Raw genomic sequence first — 18,175 nt, forward strand, 5'->3', positions numbered from 1 at the left:
CGCTAAGGTGGGAGAACCGGGGACATTGAGGCTCAGGAATTCACCCTTTTCTCCTTCACTGGCCAAGCAGAGGGGCCCTGCAAAGGTTACACAGATGCGTCCATCCTGACTCAACTTCGTGAGATGGGCTTCACCCATTTCTCTATTCTCAGTGAGCCAAAGTTTCAGAGAAAGAAGAAAATTAACAAGAAGAGGATGAGATGGTTGGATGGCAACATCAACTCAATGGACATGAAATTGAGCAAACTCTGGGAGATAGTAAAGGACAGGGAAGCCTGGCGTGTTGCAGTCCATGGGGTAGCAAAAGAGTCAAACACCACTTAACAGCTGAACAACAACATGCTTATCTTTGACGGATGTGGTTGGGGCATTCTCCTCCCCAGTCTAGAACCTAAACAAAAGAAGTGCACGTTTATCAATTTTTAAACTCTAAGATAACCTATGGCTATTCTATAGCTCAGCTATAGAATATATAGAACATTATAAATCTATTGTAAAAATAAAAATTAGCATAACAGAAATCATCACGTTGATTTGTGTAACATTTACTATTAGAAGCACACATTTTATTTTCATTGATATTTGTCTAATTTTAATCCATGTGTGTGTGCATGCATACTAAGTCACTCAGACATGTCTGATTCTTTGCGACCTCATGAAATGTAGTGTGCCAGGCTCCTCTGTGCATGGGGATTCTCCAGGCAAGAATACTGGAGTCGGTTGCCATGCCTTCATCCCGGGGATCTTCCCAATTCTGGGATGGAACCCACATCTCTTGCATTGGCAGGCGGGGTTCTTTACCACTAGTGCCACCTACATGAAAAGATGAGCCAGGACTAAAACCCAGACTTTGGTTGTTCGGTCTCTAAGTCGTGTGGGATTCTTTGCCACCCCATGCAGCACGCCATGCTTCCCTGTCCTTCATTATCTCCCAGAGTTTGCTCAAACTCATGTCCATTGAGTTGATGATGTCATCCAACCATCTCATCCTCTGTCATCTCCTTCTCCTCCTGCCTACAATCTTTCCCAGCATCTGGGTCTTTTCCAGTGAGTCAGCTCTTCCCATCAGGTGGCCAAAGTACTGGAGCTTCAGCTTAAGCATTAGTCCTTCTAAAGAATATTCAGTTGTTTTCCTTTAGGATTGACTGGTTTGAGCTCTTTGCTGTCCAAGGGACTCTCAAGGCTCTTCTCCATCACCACAGTTTGAAAGCATCAATTCTTCAGTATTCAGCATTCTTCATGGTCCAACTCTCACATCTGTACATGCCTACTGGAAAAACCATAGCTTTGACTAGACGGACCTTTGTTGGTAAAGTAATGTCTCTGCTATTTAATATGCTGTCTAGGTTGATCATAGTTTTTCTTCCAAGGAGCAAGCATCTTTTAATTTCATGGCTGCAGTCACCATCTGCAGTGATTTTGGAATCCCCAGAAAATAAAGCCTGTCATTGCTTCCATTTTTTTCCCATCTATTTGCCATGACGTGATGGGACCAGATGGCATGATTTTCACTTTTTGAATGTTGAGTTTTAAGCCAGCTTTTTCACTCTCCTTTTTCACTTTCATCAAGATGCTCTTTAGTTCCTCTTCACTTTCTGCCATTAGGGTGGTGTCATACGCATATCTGAGGTTATTGATATTTCTCCCGGTAATCTTGATTCCATCTTGTGCTTAATCCAACCTGGCATTTTGCATGATGTATTCTACATATAAGTTAAATAATCAGGATGACAATATACAGCCTTGACATACTCCTTTCCCAATTTGGAGCCAGTCCATTGTTCCATGCCCAGTTCTAACCGCAGGTCTTCTTGATCTGCATACAGGTTTCTCAGGAGGCAGGTAAGGTAGTCTGGTATTCCCATCTCTCGAAGAATTTCCCAGTTTGTTGTGATCCTCCCAGACTTACTAACTGCATTCTTTCACCTACAGTGCAGAGACTCTTACTCAATCATGTGATAAACAACACAGAGCATTTTCTGTATTTGTCATCTATCTATCCATCCATTCTCATTTATTTGGGGAGTCTGCAAGCTTCAGGATTCAGAAATTTATTTTGAGGCATAAACTGTGGATTATGGACACCTACAGGCTGACAGAGATGTGTTCATTCATTAGTTTATTCCCCCAAATGTATTTAATTCTTCACCCCTAAACATCAGGACCTCATACAGGCATTGTAGGCTTCAGTTCAGTTCAGTTCAGTTGCTCAGTCGTGTCCGACTCTTTGAGACCCACCTCCCTGTCCATCACCAACTCCCGGAGTTTGGGCATACACAGAGGCAGGATTGCTAGAGTCCCTAACATCAATTTTATTTTCTATTGTTTCTTCAATGAGAAATTTTAATACCTTTTTAACAGTGAACTGTATGTAGAAATATTATTTTCTTCTCTATTGTTATAAAACGCAACTCATAAAACTCATAAAACTCATAAAATGCAACTAATAAAACTCATAAAACTAATAAAACTCATAAAACTCATAAAACGCAACTAAACTTCGTGCTTAGTCAGAGGCTAGGATAATATGTTAACAGAATGAATGGAAGGTGGCAATGTCTAGGATTTGGGAGAAGATTCTGAGTAATATTTTCTCGCAAAACACACAATAACCTGTATTTTATCATCTCAATTTTCTGGACCAGGTCGAAGAGTACCCCTAGCTTGCCACAAGCAGAGAAAGCCTGTGTGCAGCAACAAAGACCCACCACAGTCAACAAATAAAATAATAAAATAATAAATCATTTTTTAAAAATCACCCATAGTGATGCCTCTAAGGCAGTATAAGATCGTGACTGATTGAAGAAATGTTAAATTATATTCCACATGTAGTTTATATGTATTGAGTTGCATACAAATTCCTTAGAAACTACCACATACATGAAGGTACGTATGAACACATTTAGCTAAGGAGAAAATTTACTGATTAAAAGAGCCTATTCCCAAACTCTTTCAGATAAACTATAGTTTCTCCATATTTTCCCTTCCTGGCTGTCACAAGTGGAACATGAATTTGCAGAGCTACATACGCCTGTAACAGTTTAAGAATGCCACAAAACAGCTATTAGGACCACACAGTTTCTGTTACTGACACCACAGACTTGAAAAATTGAACAACTAATTTTTGCATAACCCAGAGGTTAATGGGATTTCTGGGATTTGATCTTTGATATATCATTCTAAAGATGCATGAGGGATAAAAATGAGTCAGCTGGTAAGAACTGCAATGTAAACTTCATTTAAAATAAGTCTTTCCTAGAAATTCTTTCAAAAGAAACCAGCTGCTATGGAAATTAGAAGATGGTATGCGGTATCTCAATTACGAGTGAATCATGTACCAAAGATCCCATGTTCCCTTCCACTTCAATTACAATATGGCCACTGAGCTCTTTTATAGAAGATGTTGTGTTTGGTGGAATAAGAAGTGCCAGGTGGGACTTTCCTGGTGGTCCAGTGGTTAAGATTCATGCTCCCAATACAGGCGACCCCGGTTCGATCTGTGGATGGGGAACTGCTAAGATCTAGCATCCCGCATACTGCACGGTGCAGCCAAAAAACAAAAATAAAAAAGGTGCCGGGAAATCCAGAGGGCACAGGGACATGTGGCTAGGATCAGTATTCAGTCAGCAAAACCCAGGAAACTATGGGCCAAACAGCCCAGTTCTTCAACTGATAAACTGTAAGAAAGAGAAAGGGATAAAGAGGGAAACCTATAGATTAAAACACTAGCTGCTGCTGCTAAGTCGCTTCAGTCATGTCCGACTCTGTGCGACCCCATAGACGGCAGCCCACCAGGCTCCGCCGTCCCTGGGATTCTCCAGGCAAGAACACTGGAGTGGGTTGCCATTTCCTTCTCCAATGCATGAAAGTGAAAAGTGAAAGTGAAGTAGCTCAGTCGTGTCCGACTCTTATCAAATTTAAAAGACGAGGGTAGTAATAAACTATATTATCCAGGGAGACACATTGAGGTGATAAACTATAGAGAAAGGTAAGGATATGACTATTCTTAAAGTCAGGATAGTGGCGACTGTGGGGGACTCGGGGGGCAGTTACATTGAGATGAGGCACGTAGAGGGCTTGTAGAGTGCTGGTGAGATCCACTATCTTGACCTACAAGGGCAGCTGCTTTAAAATAATTCAATAAACTATGTATTTGTTTCATATGATTATCTGTGTTTCATTTTATAATATAAATGTAGAAGTAAAACAAAGACTTTCTACTAAGTTTGGTATTACACAGGTCACAACTCTTCGCTCATACTGCTCCCAGAGAGTATGGCACAGGGAGACACAGGCCTGCGAGCTCGGTAATGCAAGTACAAACTCTGGTTTTTCTTTAAACCCCACAAGGGGCCTGGCCTAGAGCCTGGGACTGTGAACTTGAACTGGGCAAATGCTCATTAAATTCCCATTTAACTCCCTCCACTTCAGGGGGAGACTCAGAGAGCAAGACTATGTTCTAGAACCAGCTCCCCAGGCCTCTAGGGAGGGAAGTAGTAACCTTAGTAGATCGCTTCCTATGCAGCAGGCACTTTGACATATGGGACCTCATTTAAATCTTCACCACAGTGAAGCAGTGTTATCAAAGAGTATTATCTCCGCCTCACAGAAGAGAAAACAAACCTGAGGAATTTCCTCTCAGTCAGTCCACAAGTACAGGGCGGAGCTGTGAAAGAGCATCGGCAGCAAGCTGCAGCCTGCTCCTAAGTCCGCACACATTCCTACACCTTACTCTGCAGTGACTCCTCTCTAGCAGAGGTCCTTAAATCCAGCTTTCCCGCATCTGTATTTCAGATAGTTTCGACTTAATCATTCTCTAAGTTAAAAGAGGCACTTCTTAGAGATCTGCCTGCTTCTATTATCCTATTTATATTTGTATCTTTTTCCTGGAAGGAAGACTGGTTGCAGAGTCATAGGGCTGGGGTTGTGATCAAAACTCCCTTTCTTCAGATGAGGACCCAGAGGCTCCCAGAGGTCTAACAATCTGCACAACATCACTGAGCTCCCTTGAGTGAGGCCAAAAACTCATTCCTTAAGCCTCATTTAACTACGATTCACCTTCCTCAGAACCTTGCTCCCCCAACTGCACAATGAACTTGTATTGTTTAAGCTGCCCAGCATCTGAAGTCTCTCCTTTCTGGGGAGGGCAAGGAGGGGAATCACAAGATGGGTGAGCACCAGGGCCCCATCGCCAACTATGGAAGCTAGAAAGGGGGTGCTCTTCCCACCCTACTCTTCTCCCCTGTTGAAGTTAAACGAACAGTATAACCCATCATGGGCTCAGTACAGTCAGAACACTGAGGGGGGACCCAGAGGCACAGGGTCAACTGGTTTAAATGCCTCACCAGAACTGAGAGGCAACACAGACTTCAACAGACCATTCCTGGGACAAGATCTCAGCTGTGGTCTTATTCTTCCTGACTCCTGCTCAGGCCTGCGTCTCCAGCATCCCATCCAGCTATGAGGAACCTGATCCTCTTCAGATCAATTCTCTTTTGGCTTACCAGAGTAACTTCAGATTGCTTCAACCAAGCTTCCTAACTAATAATGGACTTTAAAAGTTTCAACATCTTTTTTAAAACAAATATTTATTTATTTGGCTGTGCTGGGTCTCAGTTGTGGCACATGGCATCTTCAAGTCTTTCTTGCAGTATGCGGGATTTTAATAGTGCCAAGTGGGATCTAGTTCTCTGACCAGGGATCGAACCTGGGACCCCTGCAATGGAAGCATGGAACCTTAGCCACCGGACTACCAGAGAAGTCCCTCAACATCTTGATGCATGCTGGCTTAAACTATACTGTCTTGATATCATTGTAGTAAAAGTGTTAAAATCTTGAACATATTAATTATATATTAATATTAGAATAATAAGACATAATGTTTATAAACTATTAAAAAGCCTTCTGATACAATTATATATTTTAGAAAACTTTCCAATTTATGCAGCATTTAAGGGATCTTAAATGCCAACAATCACGTAACTAGGACTTTATGAACTCTGAATGACCCGCGGCTTTTCCTTTCCAAGGATCATTGAGATTCCATTTAACTTCCAAGCAAACCTACATGTGATCTCATGGGATCTGATGTCCTTCCATCAGATAAAACCCATGTGACATGATCTGAAGGTTGGCTCCATCTCCCACCCCATCCTTTCATGCCACAGACAGCTTGGAGCTGACAGGGTCCATTTCTGATACACTTTCTGCCCCCTCCCTTCCCCTGCATTACTGAGCCGCAGTTTATAAACTTTCTCGTGGTGTTTTTCTTCTAGATTGAACTGTCAAGGCTAGAATACATCCTATGGAAGTGCTTTTGCTTAAAATATTCACAGCTCTATGAGGACAAAAGATTCAAATAGAATGAAATGTGAATGTTTTGATATGCTAATTGTGGCAGGGAAAAATGTACGTACGCCTGCTTAAATCCTTACCAAATCTATGAATATTTTTAAAAATCAAAAGAAATGAAGAAAAAGAAAAGAAAAGAAACCACCCTCTGGAGAACAACTGAACAAGCCCTTTTTAGTCCCTGCTGTAAAATCAACTCATTATTCAAGACTGATTTTTTGAGGAACAGGCCTCCAGAAAGCAACTGCCCAGCAGCCTCCAACAAGCTCCCCTCAGCTTAGGCCGGGTCCCATCAAATCCCCACCACAACAAGAACAGCCTGCTGACCATTTATGGGTTGTTCAACGCAAAAAACTGGTTTTACCTGTTTGTTTGGGGTGTTCATTGAGAGTATATCCTTTCTGTGGTGTTTTGCAATTATAGTGACAGGGGACAGTATTCATCTCAAGTCTTTACATTTGCCAATGGGCAGTACCTCCCCTCCCCACCCTGGCCAACCTAAATTTCCTTGGTGGCTCAGATGGTAAAGAATCTGCCTGCAATGCAGGGGACCTGGGTTTGATCCCTGGGTTGGGAAAATCCCCTAGAGAAGGAAACAGCAACCCACTCCAGTATTCTTGCCTGGAGAATTCCATGGACAGAGGAGCCTGGCGGGCTATAGTCCCTGGGCCTTCAAAGAGTTGGACATGACTGAGAGACTAACACATTTTTTTTTTTTGCTACTGGTTCATAGAATCCAAAATCTTGGGAAAATAGCAGGCTTTGAGACTCTTTATTAAAGTGCTATGAAATCCTTTTCCATATAAAATGTGAGAGACCTCAATATCTAAGAGTTGAAGGCTGAACCATTAGGAGATTCTCTGCTGTCTCCTCTAACCCCTCTCTATCTACTTGCCAGGCTTGGGCACAATTTGGAAACCATTCATTTATTCATCTCCCTTCATCTAATTAATGAAAAAATGGCTCACTTGACCAAGTCAACAGCAGATCCCCAAATAACGAATTATCCAAATCTGACTGTTCTGGGACCATCATACTCAAGTTTTCAGGGACCTGCCTGTAAATTAAAAAAAAAAAAAAAGACAGCTTTTTCCATATGCAAAACCTAGAAATGAACAATGTGAATGGGCTCCTCACTTAATTTTTACAAATTATTATATTTAATACTCAGCTTAAGTTCAATTGTAAAGTTTCTCTGTGGTTATTATTTAGTATATATATAGAAGTACTTCTACATATGCTATATGTAGAAGTAGTATGGTTTACAGGGGCTTTATAATCATTTCACTAGGATAAGTCTGAAAAGACAGCCACTATAGCTTCACAGCATGTTAATGAAGATGCTTTCAGAAGCTGAAAAAGCACCGTACAGTATGAGCCCATGTTTAAGAGCATGGACCACCAGGAGATGCACTGAAGTACATACCCAAATGAAAAGGTTTTAGTCACAAGAAAACAGAATCAGGAATAAGAAAGAGGAAGATCAAAACTACAATGCTGGGGATAAGAAGAGGATTAGATATAGCACAACTAATCTGATTTTTCCTTCAAAGAAGCAGAAGTAATGCCAGGAGTAAATCCATACTTTCCAAGAGAAGACAGGATGTGTGCTAAAGCATGAAGAACAAAGTACATCAAAACCATAAACAAGAATTCTAGACGACATGGTTTAAACACGTGACACATTTTAAAGACCTTGTTAAAAAAAAAAAAAAAAAAGGCTGGCTGTGGCTCAGCTGTAAAGAATCTGCCTGCCAATGCAGCAGGAGCAAGTTCAATCCCTGGGTTGGGAAGACCCCCTGGAGGAGGAAATGGCAACCCATTCCAGTATTCTTGCCTGGAAAATCCCAGGGACAGAGAAGCCTGGAGGGCTATAGTGCGTGGGATTGCAAAGAGTTGGACAGGATTTTGTGACTACACAACAATAACAACAACAAAAAGTTTAGGAAAATTGAGAAATATATAACTTTTAAAACAAGTGGGTTTATTAGCCAGTAAGGGGAAACTTAAGAAACCAGAACCATGAGAGCTAGATACAGATTTGAAATGGGATTTAATGATATTTAATTAAAACAGACATTTTAAAAAAGCTTAACACTCAGCCTTCTTCTGAATCAGTATGATTAGATTAGCAATTATTTTTGAATTATGATTTGTCTATTTTTTTCTAAAACTTATTATTGTTACCAAGATTTCTTTATTCTTTTTGTCTTTGGAATCATTTCAGTGCAGTTACTCGAAAGATACAGTATATATTTGAGTTGTAATAAAGAAAAGTTAATTCTGAAGCCAGTAAGATGTTCAAAAAATCTAGATGTTCCCTCTGGAACATTCTAGAGGAGTAAACTCTTTCACTTTCAAGTCTCGCACTTCTGCTTTGGCTCTGGCATGGAGTTATGCAGGAAGATGATACATTAAAAAGCTCTGGCATGACATTTATCTTGTTTACCTCCCTCTGATGGTCCTCCTTCAACCTTTCTTCTGAAATGTAATATGCATTTCTAGCAAAATCCATTTGCTACAGCATCTCAATGAAAAACATTCACTTACAAATACAGTTGTGCTATCCAAGGGTCTCAATTCCAGTGAAGGTACTGTTAATCCAGAAAGGAAACCATCAGGTCTAAGCAAAGTATGTGAAAGTGAATGTGTTCGTTGCTCAGTTGTGTCCAACATGGACTGTAGCCCCTAAAGGGTCCTCTGTCCATGAGATTCTCCAGGCAAGAATACCGGAGTGGGTTGCCATTCCCATCTCCAGGGGATCTTCCCAATCCAGGGATCAAATCAAGGTCTCCTGTACTTGTAGGCAGATTCATTACCACTGAGCTACCGGAGAAGGACCCCTGAAAATGATGTATGACTTGCTGACAAGGTGTGGGTCCCGGGACCGCAGAGGGCAAGAGGAAGAGGCATCAAGCAGCCCACACTAAAGTCCAGGGTGCATCTCAGCCATGTGAAAAGGGGGAAGAGACCAAGTGCTATTACACAGTCTCCATACAGCTGCAAAGAAGGAAGCGCTCTCTGGGTATCATTGCCAGGGGTCGTCCTGTGTGCCCGCTCAGTGGGGAGGATGTGATGAAGGGAACCAGGAAGCTGTGGTGCTGCCAGACTGACCAATCTCCTGTATTCATGTCCCAGCTCAGGCCACACATCAGCCTTGGTTTATGTTTCTATTCTCCTCTGACTCAAGTAACCCACTTTTTTGCCATTTGCTAACCAATAGCAAAATGATTTAATTCCACTGACTTCTAGGAGACGGTGACTACAGGTTCTGAAATGTCACCACTATGCTCCTCACAGAGTAGATGATGGAGAACAAACTCTCTCAAGGACAAAGCCACCTGTCTCATGACACAGCTTCTGATTCCCAGCGGCTGCTCACGTCACTTCACTACCCCTGGCTCTACAGGACAAAAGAGAGGCTGGGCTTCCCAGGTTGGCTCAGTGGTAAAGAATCCGCCTGCTAATGCAGGAGACTCAAGAGACATGGGTTTGATCTCTGGGTCAAGAAGATCCTCTGGAGGAGGAAATGGTAACCCACTCCAGTAGTCTTGCCTAGAAAATTCCATAGACAGAGGAGCCTGGTGGGCTACAGTCTGGGGGGGGGGGGTTCGTTAAGAGTCGGACACCGCTGAGTGACTAAGTACACACACAACTGTCCCCTCAGGAGGAGGAAGAAATTAAATCACTATCCTGCAAACAGAATATGGGACTCAGCCCAATCTGTGGCATGAGGCTACCTTTGCCTGAAAAGGTGGTTTTGTTCCAGGAAAGGGGAGTCTTGGGAGCAAGGCTAAAAGCTTTTGTTGGTCTGATCAAGACAAACAAAATGGGGACAGATGTCTCAGGGGACATCCTGCAAGTCTGCCTATTAACTTAAAACTTGCAGGAATGTAAGACTATCCTTTTCCAAGACACTCAGGTCTAGAGATTTGGTGTAGATCAATGTTGACCTAACCCTGCAATCAGGCTGCTTTGCATTTTTACAATTTTTACAATAACAATAAGCATTATGGGAAGTTTAGAAAAGACAGAAAAGGATGGAGAGAAGATAACCTTTATCCCAAATCAACTTCAGTATCCAGGGAGATCACTCTTAATCTTTGCTCTACATCCTTCCATCCTAATTGATCCCATCTTCCACTGATTCTGAGATGCGTGTTCTCCCCACAAATTCTGAAGTCTGGACAAGCCTTACAATCAATGGTGTCTTTGATCAACAGCATTTTTGACATTTTTTATTCTGGGTGGAGTATAAACTTTAAAACCAATCATGTGTTAGAACTGATAAAATGCAGTATGAGTATGTGTAGTTGTGCATATGTTTTTACATAATTAAAATTATGCTGTTTATATACTGTTTTTAAACAACCAGAGTTTTTGCATTTACCAGTGTTCACAACTTATTATAGCTCTGCTGCTGCTGCTGCTAAGTCTCTTCAATCATGTCCAGGTTTGTGTGACCCCATAAGAGGGCAGCCCACCAGGTTCCTCTGTCCCTGGGATTCTCCAGGCAAGAATACTGGAGTGGGCTGCCATCTACTTCTCCATATTACAGCTCTAGAAAGGATTAAATCTCTCTATTTTGAATAAATCTGACACTCAGAGTCAGTTACCTTGGAATAGTAAGCAAATATAGAGAGAAGTGGAAAGATACTGTGGAAAACGGCCCCTTTTTATAAGAAAATGCTTACTTTGAAAAACAGGACAGAACAATGTAATATGGATATGTAGGCATCTCCCAATGACTGTCACTTCCTTCAGAGCAGTGGCAGCCACTGGTTCGGTCTCACTGTTCTCCAGGCAGTGGGGTTCGGAAAGCCCTGAGGAACGGGTGTGACGAACGACATAAAACATGACATTGCTCAGTTCTGAGGCCAACAAACCAATTCCATCAGGAACAAACCAACAAACCTCAACCCACTGCACTTCCTGTTATCTGGTCACCTGTGCTGTCTCTTGGACCTCCTGCAACATTCCCTAACTCGCATTAGCTGCTTTCCCGCATCACCGGCCCTGTGGTTGCTGAAGACGCCTGGTTGCCCTGGAGTCAGTGCTCAAGAGCAGGCAGACCAAGCACACACCCAGGGCCAGGGACACTCGAGCTGGGTCTTGGCTTTCCTAGGCTTGGGGGCCCCAGGTATCAGATGAGAAGTGGGCGCAGGTGGTAATTTTCCGGGACTCCTCAGTCTGGCCAGCAGCACCCTTGGGGAACAGGAGGAGGGCAGAATGTGAGCTGCTTAAAATGAAGCAACACCGTATCCCTTTGTGTTTAGACATCATATTGATTTTGTAATTTCCAGCAGCAGTAAAGGCAGGCATGAGGGGGTTTTTGTTGGCTTTTATGTTTTTCAGGTCAGGGCCGGGATTAGAAAGCCTGGGAGACTTGGCCTAACATGGGGAAGCATGTATAATGTTCTCTTGGCTTTCTTCCAGTGTTAAAACTCCAATGACTCCCTAAGCTAAAAGGGTTCATTGGTGACACCCACTAGCCCTCCAGGGATGGCTCCCAATGAGGTGCTACTCGATGTCTTTCCTCTTCCTACGGAGTCCAGGCTGTCACCTCGAGAACAAAGGACACCTTTATGTTCCAAAAGGACCTGGCCAGGGGGTTCAGAAAGGCTACCAGGGAAGTTGAAGAGCAAGATGTGATGTTTACTTTGTCTTCATTTTTTTTTCTAATCAAATTTATAATTTATTTCATTGTCAGTATACAATAAGAAATACATTATTAAGGTATCTGTCCCATTTTCCCCTAGTAATCATTCCTAGACAATCAAACCTAGACAGCATATTAAAAAGCAGAGACATTACTTTGCCAACAAAGGTCTGTCTAGTCAAAGCTATGGTTTTTCTAGTAGTCATGTATGGATGTGAGAGTTGGACCATGAAGAAGGCTGAGCACCGAAGAACTGATGCTTTTGAATTGTGGTGTTGGAGAAGACTCTTGAGAGTCCCTTGGACTGCATGGAAATCAAACCAATCCTAAAGGAAATCAACCCTGAATAGTCATTGGAAGGACTGATGCTGAAGCTGAAGCTCCAATACTTGGCCACCTGATTTGAAGAGCCAGCTCATTAGAAAAGACCCTGATGCTGGGAAAGACTGAAGGCAGGAGAAGAGGGTGACAGAGGAGAAGATGGTTGGATGGCATCACCAACTCAATGGATATGAGTTTGAGCAAACTCCAGGAGATGGTGAAGGACAGGGAAGCCTGGCATGCTGCAGTCCACAGGCTGCAAACAGTCGGACATGGCTGAGCTACTGAACAACAACAACAAATCATTCCTCCTATCTCCGAAACAAAAATAATAAAGGAAACCTTTCTGCTTGCAGAGCATGTGTGCCAAGCTGGAGACTCTGCGTTTCCCTCCTTCAGAAGTTCTTGTTCATTCTCGCACAGGAGTGGGTGTGCAGGCAGGGCTGTGTTCAGTAGTTCCCTGATGGGAGGGACATGGTGCAGGCAAGAACTTGGGGACAGGAAATGAAGTGGCCCTGGACCTGATCTCATGGTGAAGGACACTCCCGAGGCAGCAGGTAGGCACTACGTCTAGGGGAGAGGAAATCTGCCTATTCTGTCATGAAATACACTGGTTTCTGAATCCAGAGCTGGAACCCAACCCTGCACCAACTCTGATGAGCTCTTCCAGGCAGAAGTGATCCCTAAGGCCTGCTAAGAGTCGGCCAGAGGCCTCCAGGCAGGTCCGCCGTCACCCTCAGCTGGTATTAAGGAGCCTGGTCCCTTGGCTGGGGCTGTGGGTGGGGAGGCGGTGGTGACAAGTCTCCTGATTGACCCTAGGCAGCCTCCTGCTCGCCGGCAAAGTGCTGGGCACTGTCAGCCTCAAATCACTCTCTTTCCTTTTGCCTCTGACCACCCTCCCGCCCCTCTGCTCCCATCTCCACCCAGGAGGACTTCCTGTACCCCTTGGTACCAGCAAATGATCACCCTGAGGAGGGTTGAGAGGCTAGGATGGAAGGTGAAGAAGAACAGAGTTCGGCTCATGTTGTAGGAGAGAAAAGATCCCGGAGAGGAGGTGAAACGGAGAACAGAAGGAAGTATGAGAAATTATGTAAGAAGGAGCAGAATTTAACAATTAATTAGCTTTGTGAGACAGGGAGTCAAAACCAGATCCTGGGATGGGAGCAGAGTCTGCTGTTTCCAAAACAAGTGACAGCCGGGGCCTGGGGGGGGGGGCACTCGGGCAGGAAGCCAGCTGCGAGGCTGCTCTGAGCGGGGGCGCAGGGGGGTCCGGGCTCGGCGGCCCCTCCCTTCTTACAAGCAGGGAGGAAAGAGGCCCCTCTCAGCCCTGACTGGCCACAGGGGAGCATAACGGGGGGTGATCGTGTAACAGCTTTCAAGCCACTGGGCTTAACCCTGCCCCTTACAGTACATAAACCTCAGCACTACAATCGTTAACTCTGGCCCCGGCCTGTGTCCTCGCGGCTTTTTATCACAACAGCCCTGCAGAGAAGCTGACGGCTTGTTAAACGGTTCTCACTTGCTCCTCCGGCTGCTCAGAAACTTTCCCTCCTCAGCCAACATCTCCTCGGTGCACGGGCCCACCATGTGAAGGCCCAGGGTGCACACACAGGAGGAGACATCGGGGCCAAGGATCTTTCTGAGCAGCAGGGTGGGGCCAAGGGGCCAGACCCCACTGACCAATCCCTCTGCAAAGTCTTGTGACAGCGCGTGAGGACTTGCGTGCTGTTCCAAGGAGGCATTTGCCGCCACCACCTGTGATCTGAGTCTCTGTTCTGGGACTGAGAGACGACCTAAGGGCAGAAGCAGAGAGCCAGGCAACAGCCCCCTTTCCAGGAGATGGACAAATGCTTTCACGGGGAACTCCAGGCTTCAGGATTAGAACAAGGGTACCCGAGGGTCCCTAATCCAGAGCACAGGGGACTCTTAAGGAGCCAGGGACACCAGGGGCCTAGGCCCATGTACCACTGCTCCTCGGGGACAGCCTTTCTGCTCCAGCCTCCTCCTCCACACCCCCACAGAGAGCTCCTGTCATAGCCTTGCTTCCCCCTCACCTCCACACCACTCCAACCCCTGAGTTTCCCTCTTTGCAGGGGCCGACAAGACCAGTGAGTTCTGGGAAAGGTGTCTCTACTTTACCCTCAAGTGCAGTGTGAAGCCAGGAAGAGAGGCACAAAGTGGGCAGGGAAAGGGGTGGCTTATTACTCCCCATCCTCCCTGATTTCCTAAGGGCTCGGTGTTGCCCCTCTCCTTCTTGCCAGCAGGAGCTCTACTTGGAAAGACTTGTGAAGTGTGAAGTTTCCTGCACGTCTGGAAGGCAACAAAACACTCCCTTACAGACATCCTGCGCTTCCCAGCTTTCATCACCACCTGGCGGTACCTCCTCCGCCCACTGGGCAGAGGGGGCTCCTCTCCTCCCCTGTGCTCTCCTGCAGTGTGGCGGTGATCCCAAGGGTTGTGACCCCTCATGTCTGCGAAGGTCTCCTGTGCTAGTCCCTGAGCTCCCAAAGAGCAGTGCGTGCTAAGTAGCTCAGTCGTCCCCGACTCTTTGCGACCCCATGGACTGCAGCCCGCCAGGCTCCTCTGACAATGGGATTTTTCAGACAAGAATACTGGAGTGGGTTGTCTTGCCTTCTCCAGGGGATCTTCCCGACCCTGGGATTGAACCCGCGTCTCCTGCACTGGCAGGCAGATTCTTTACCACAGAGCCACCTGGGAAGCCCAAGGAGCAGGGACCTCAGCTTTTCTCACCTGTATTCTTAGCACCTAGGCAAGGCACTCAATAACATCTGGGAGAGAAAGAATGAATTCAGATTACCTGAGAAGTGGTACAGACTGCTGGTGAAGCAGTTAAGCACCTGGGCTGGAATCCCAGTGCTGTTACTTTACGACCAGCGTGAGCCTCAGTTTCCCCATCAGTAAAATGGGGTAACAGGTTGTACCCACCCTCCAAAGAATATGTGGACACTCAATAAGATAGTGCAAGGAAAAGCCAGGAAACTGATCAGATCGGAGGCAAGCAGGCAGGAAGTGGGAGGTGATCACAGACTTGGTTCGTATTTAAGCAGTTGCCAGGTAACTCCTGGAAACTTAAGAGAACATCAGCACCAGTGAGGTGTGGGTGTTGACTGAGCACCATCAGGGCATGATCATGTCCATTTTAATGCCAAAGAGGAGCCATGTACAGTGTCCCAGCATCTTGTCTGAGGACCTGCGGGGAGGCAGCCTCTGGGGGCTACAAGAGGCAGTGCGGAAGTCAAAACCACAAATTCATCAGAAAAGGTCAAAAGGGAAGCTGTCTCTCCATTTGTCTTGCCTTCAGATTGTCACCCTGCTGTCAGGACCTGAAGCGCCTGTTCCACCAGGCTCTGAACCCCCTTTGCTTCCTGTATGTACGTCTCCAATCTGCCCTCCTCCCCTTGCTCCTACCTCACGGTGCTGCCCACGACAACCCTCCCACACATTTCTGCCAGGACTAATTCATGCTCTTCAGATACTCCTACTGCCAGTTTTCTTTTTTCACAGAACAAGTGGCTGAAATCACTTTTAACGTTTCATAAAGCAAACAGTCCTGGGGAGGACTGGATGGGGGATACATGGAGAAACATCAAATACATCATGGAACAGCCTCGATAAAAGATTTTTTATATTTCAGGGTGCCCTTAATTTTCACATCAGGCATCATCTTTCTAATTTGGAAGTTAAGAGAATGAAAAGAGGGCTCCTCCAGCCGTGCTCCCAAGCAGACCACTAGCTATACATCATAGAGGCAGCCCTCAGGGCTGCATAATCAGATGTACACACGGAGCTCTAAAGATAACTGCCGGGCCCACATCCATTCCCCATTCCCTTCCCCCAACCATCTCGACTACAGAAGCTAAAAAGCTCAAGTCTGCTTTCCTAGCCTTCCTTGAACCTGGGTGTAGCCACATGACACAACAAGGGGTAACAAAACATCAGTGGAATTTGGCTGTGTGTTTGTGGGAAAGTTCTTGCTTTCTGGTTACTCACATTGCCTCTTTTGCTTCTTTCTGTCTTGAATGGAAACATGATGTCTGATCTGCAGCAGCTATCTTGCAACCATGAGGTGACAGGCAGGAAGGAATGGCTGATGAGAACCATGGAAATGCCAACTCAGAGCCCTATCCCGGTTTGGTCCCAGCAACTGGGACTTCTTTGGGAAGGAATCTCCCATTTATTAAGTTGCTGTAACTTGGGTTTTCAGTTACTTGCAGCTAAAAGCATTACTGACTCAATATCTCATCCTTGTCTCTATAGCAAGACCTCATCACTAATTCAACACTATTGCTGTCATATCAGGTTTTAAAGTAGATGTCCTGTCTCACTTGATCTTCTTTGAAGTTTTACACCCATTTATCCAAGAATCATTTATTTCTACATCTCTATTCAAATGACTCATTGTCACTGAAAACTCAAAAGGGTCAGGACTGTGTCTCTTCCAGGACTCCTTATCGCAGTGAGTAGCTTTATCATTCACTTCGTGTCCAGGTCAGGGGCTTTCTTCATGACATCATCTCCTACACTCAATTTCAATATCATTCAATATCACTAAGTTCTTAGGCTTTGCCACATGAATATTTTTCTAACCTACCCAATTATTCCCACTACCATCTAAGTTATGCATGCCTGGAGCACTGCGATAACCTCCTAACTGGTCTCTGCATCCTCACTTGCCCTTTCCACGGTGAATTTATAAAAACACAAATCTGATCATGTTACTCGGAGAAGGCAATGGCACCCCACTCCAGTACTCTTGCCTGGAAAATCCCATGGATGGAGGAGCCTGGGAGGCTGCAGTCCATGGGGTCGCTAAGAGTCGGACACGACTGAGCGACTTCACTTTCACTTTTCCCATTCATGCACTGGAGAAGGAAATGGCAACCCACTCCAGTATTCTTGTCTGGAGAATCCCAGGGATGGCGGAGCCTGGTGGGCTGCCGTCTATGGGGTCGCACAGAGTCGGACACGACTGAAGTGACTTAGCAGTAGCAGATCATGTTACTCCTTTCCTTAGAATCCTTTAATGGTTTCTCAGGACTCCCATGAGAAACTATGGATTTCTTAAGGCATTGCCTGACCTGGCCCGTAACCATTTCTTCAGGTTTTCCAGCCCTATCTTGAGTTTCTCCTCTCGGCTCTCTTAGTTTCAGCTATACTGTCATTATTTCAGTTTCTTAAACGTGTCATACACATTTCTTTTTTAGAACTACCACTTATTTTGTTCCCTATATGGAGTGACAGGGGTTCCCTTACAGCTTTATGGCCTATTTAACCCTTACGCATCCCTCTATAGCTCAAACAATTATTTTCCATTTCAGATGTTATACTTTTCTGTTCTAGATTTCCATTAAAAAAAAATTGTTTCCATTTCTCTCCAGAGATTCCCCTGTCCACTCCTTATGACCATCTTTTCCTTTATCTCAGGATCTATTTCTCTTGTGCTGACCCCCTTCCCCCCACTTTATTATAGATCACAATTTCCTGGTTCTTTGCAAATCTAGTAATTTTTTACTACATGTTGGACATTGCAGATAAAACCAACTTTTCAGCAAGTCTGAACTATGCTGTTTCCCTTTTAAGGTGTTGAGTTTTGTTCTGAAAGTTACTTTTGAAACTGTCAGGCATATTTTTAATTAAGGTGAGTCTATTTTGATTTTGTCCTTGGTCCTAAAGAGTCATGCACATTTGTAATATATAGCCTTTCTGGGGTCTCAACTGCATACTTTCGGCTGAACCATAACTCCGAGTCTCAGAGCACTGTGTCGCCCCCTGATAGCTCTGTTCTCCTCTTAATCCCATAGCAGTCATTTCTATTAGGCCTTA

The 18,175-nt window shown here is 44.7% G+C and overlaps 1 protein-coding gene across 24 annotated transcripts in view; it reads right to left on the bottom strand.

The window, feature by feature from the left end:
- LARS2 (leucyl-tRNA synthetase 2, mitochondrial) overlaps positions 1–18,175 on the bottom strand; it is a 259,716-nt gene that overhangs the window by 60,391 nt on the left and 181,150 nt on the right. The window lies entirely within an intron of this gene.

This window comes from Giraffa tippelskirchi, chromosome 9 (assembly GCF_054371585.1).
Source record: "Giraffa tippelskirchi isolate mGirTip1 chromosome 9, T2T-mGirTip1v1.2.pri, whole genome shotgun sequence".
Lineage (NCBI taxonomy): Eukaryota > Metazoa > Chordata > Mammalia > Artiodactyla > Giraffidae > Giraffa > Giraffa tippelskirchi.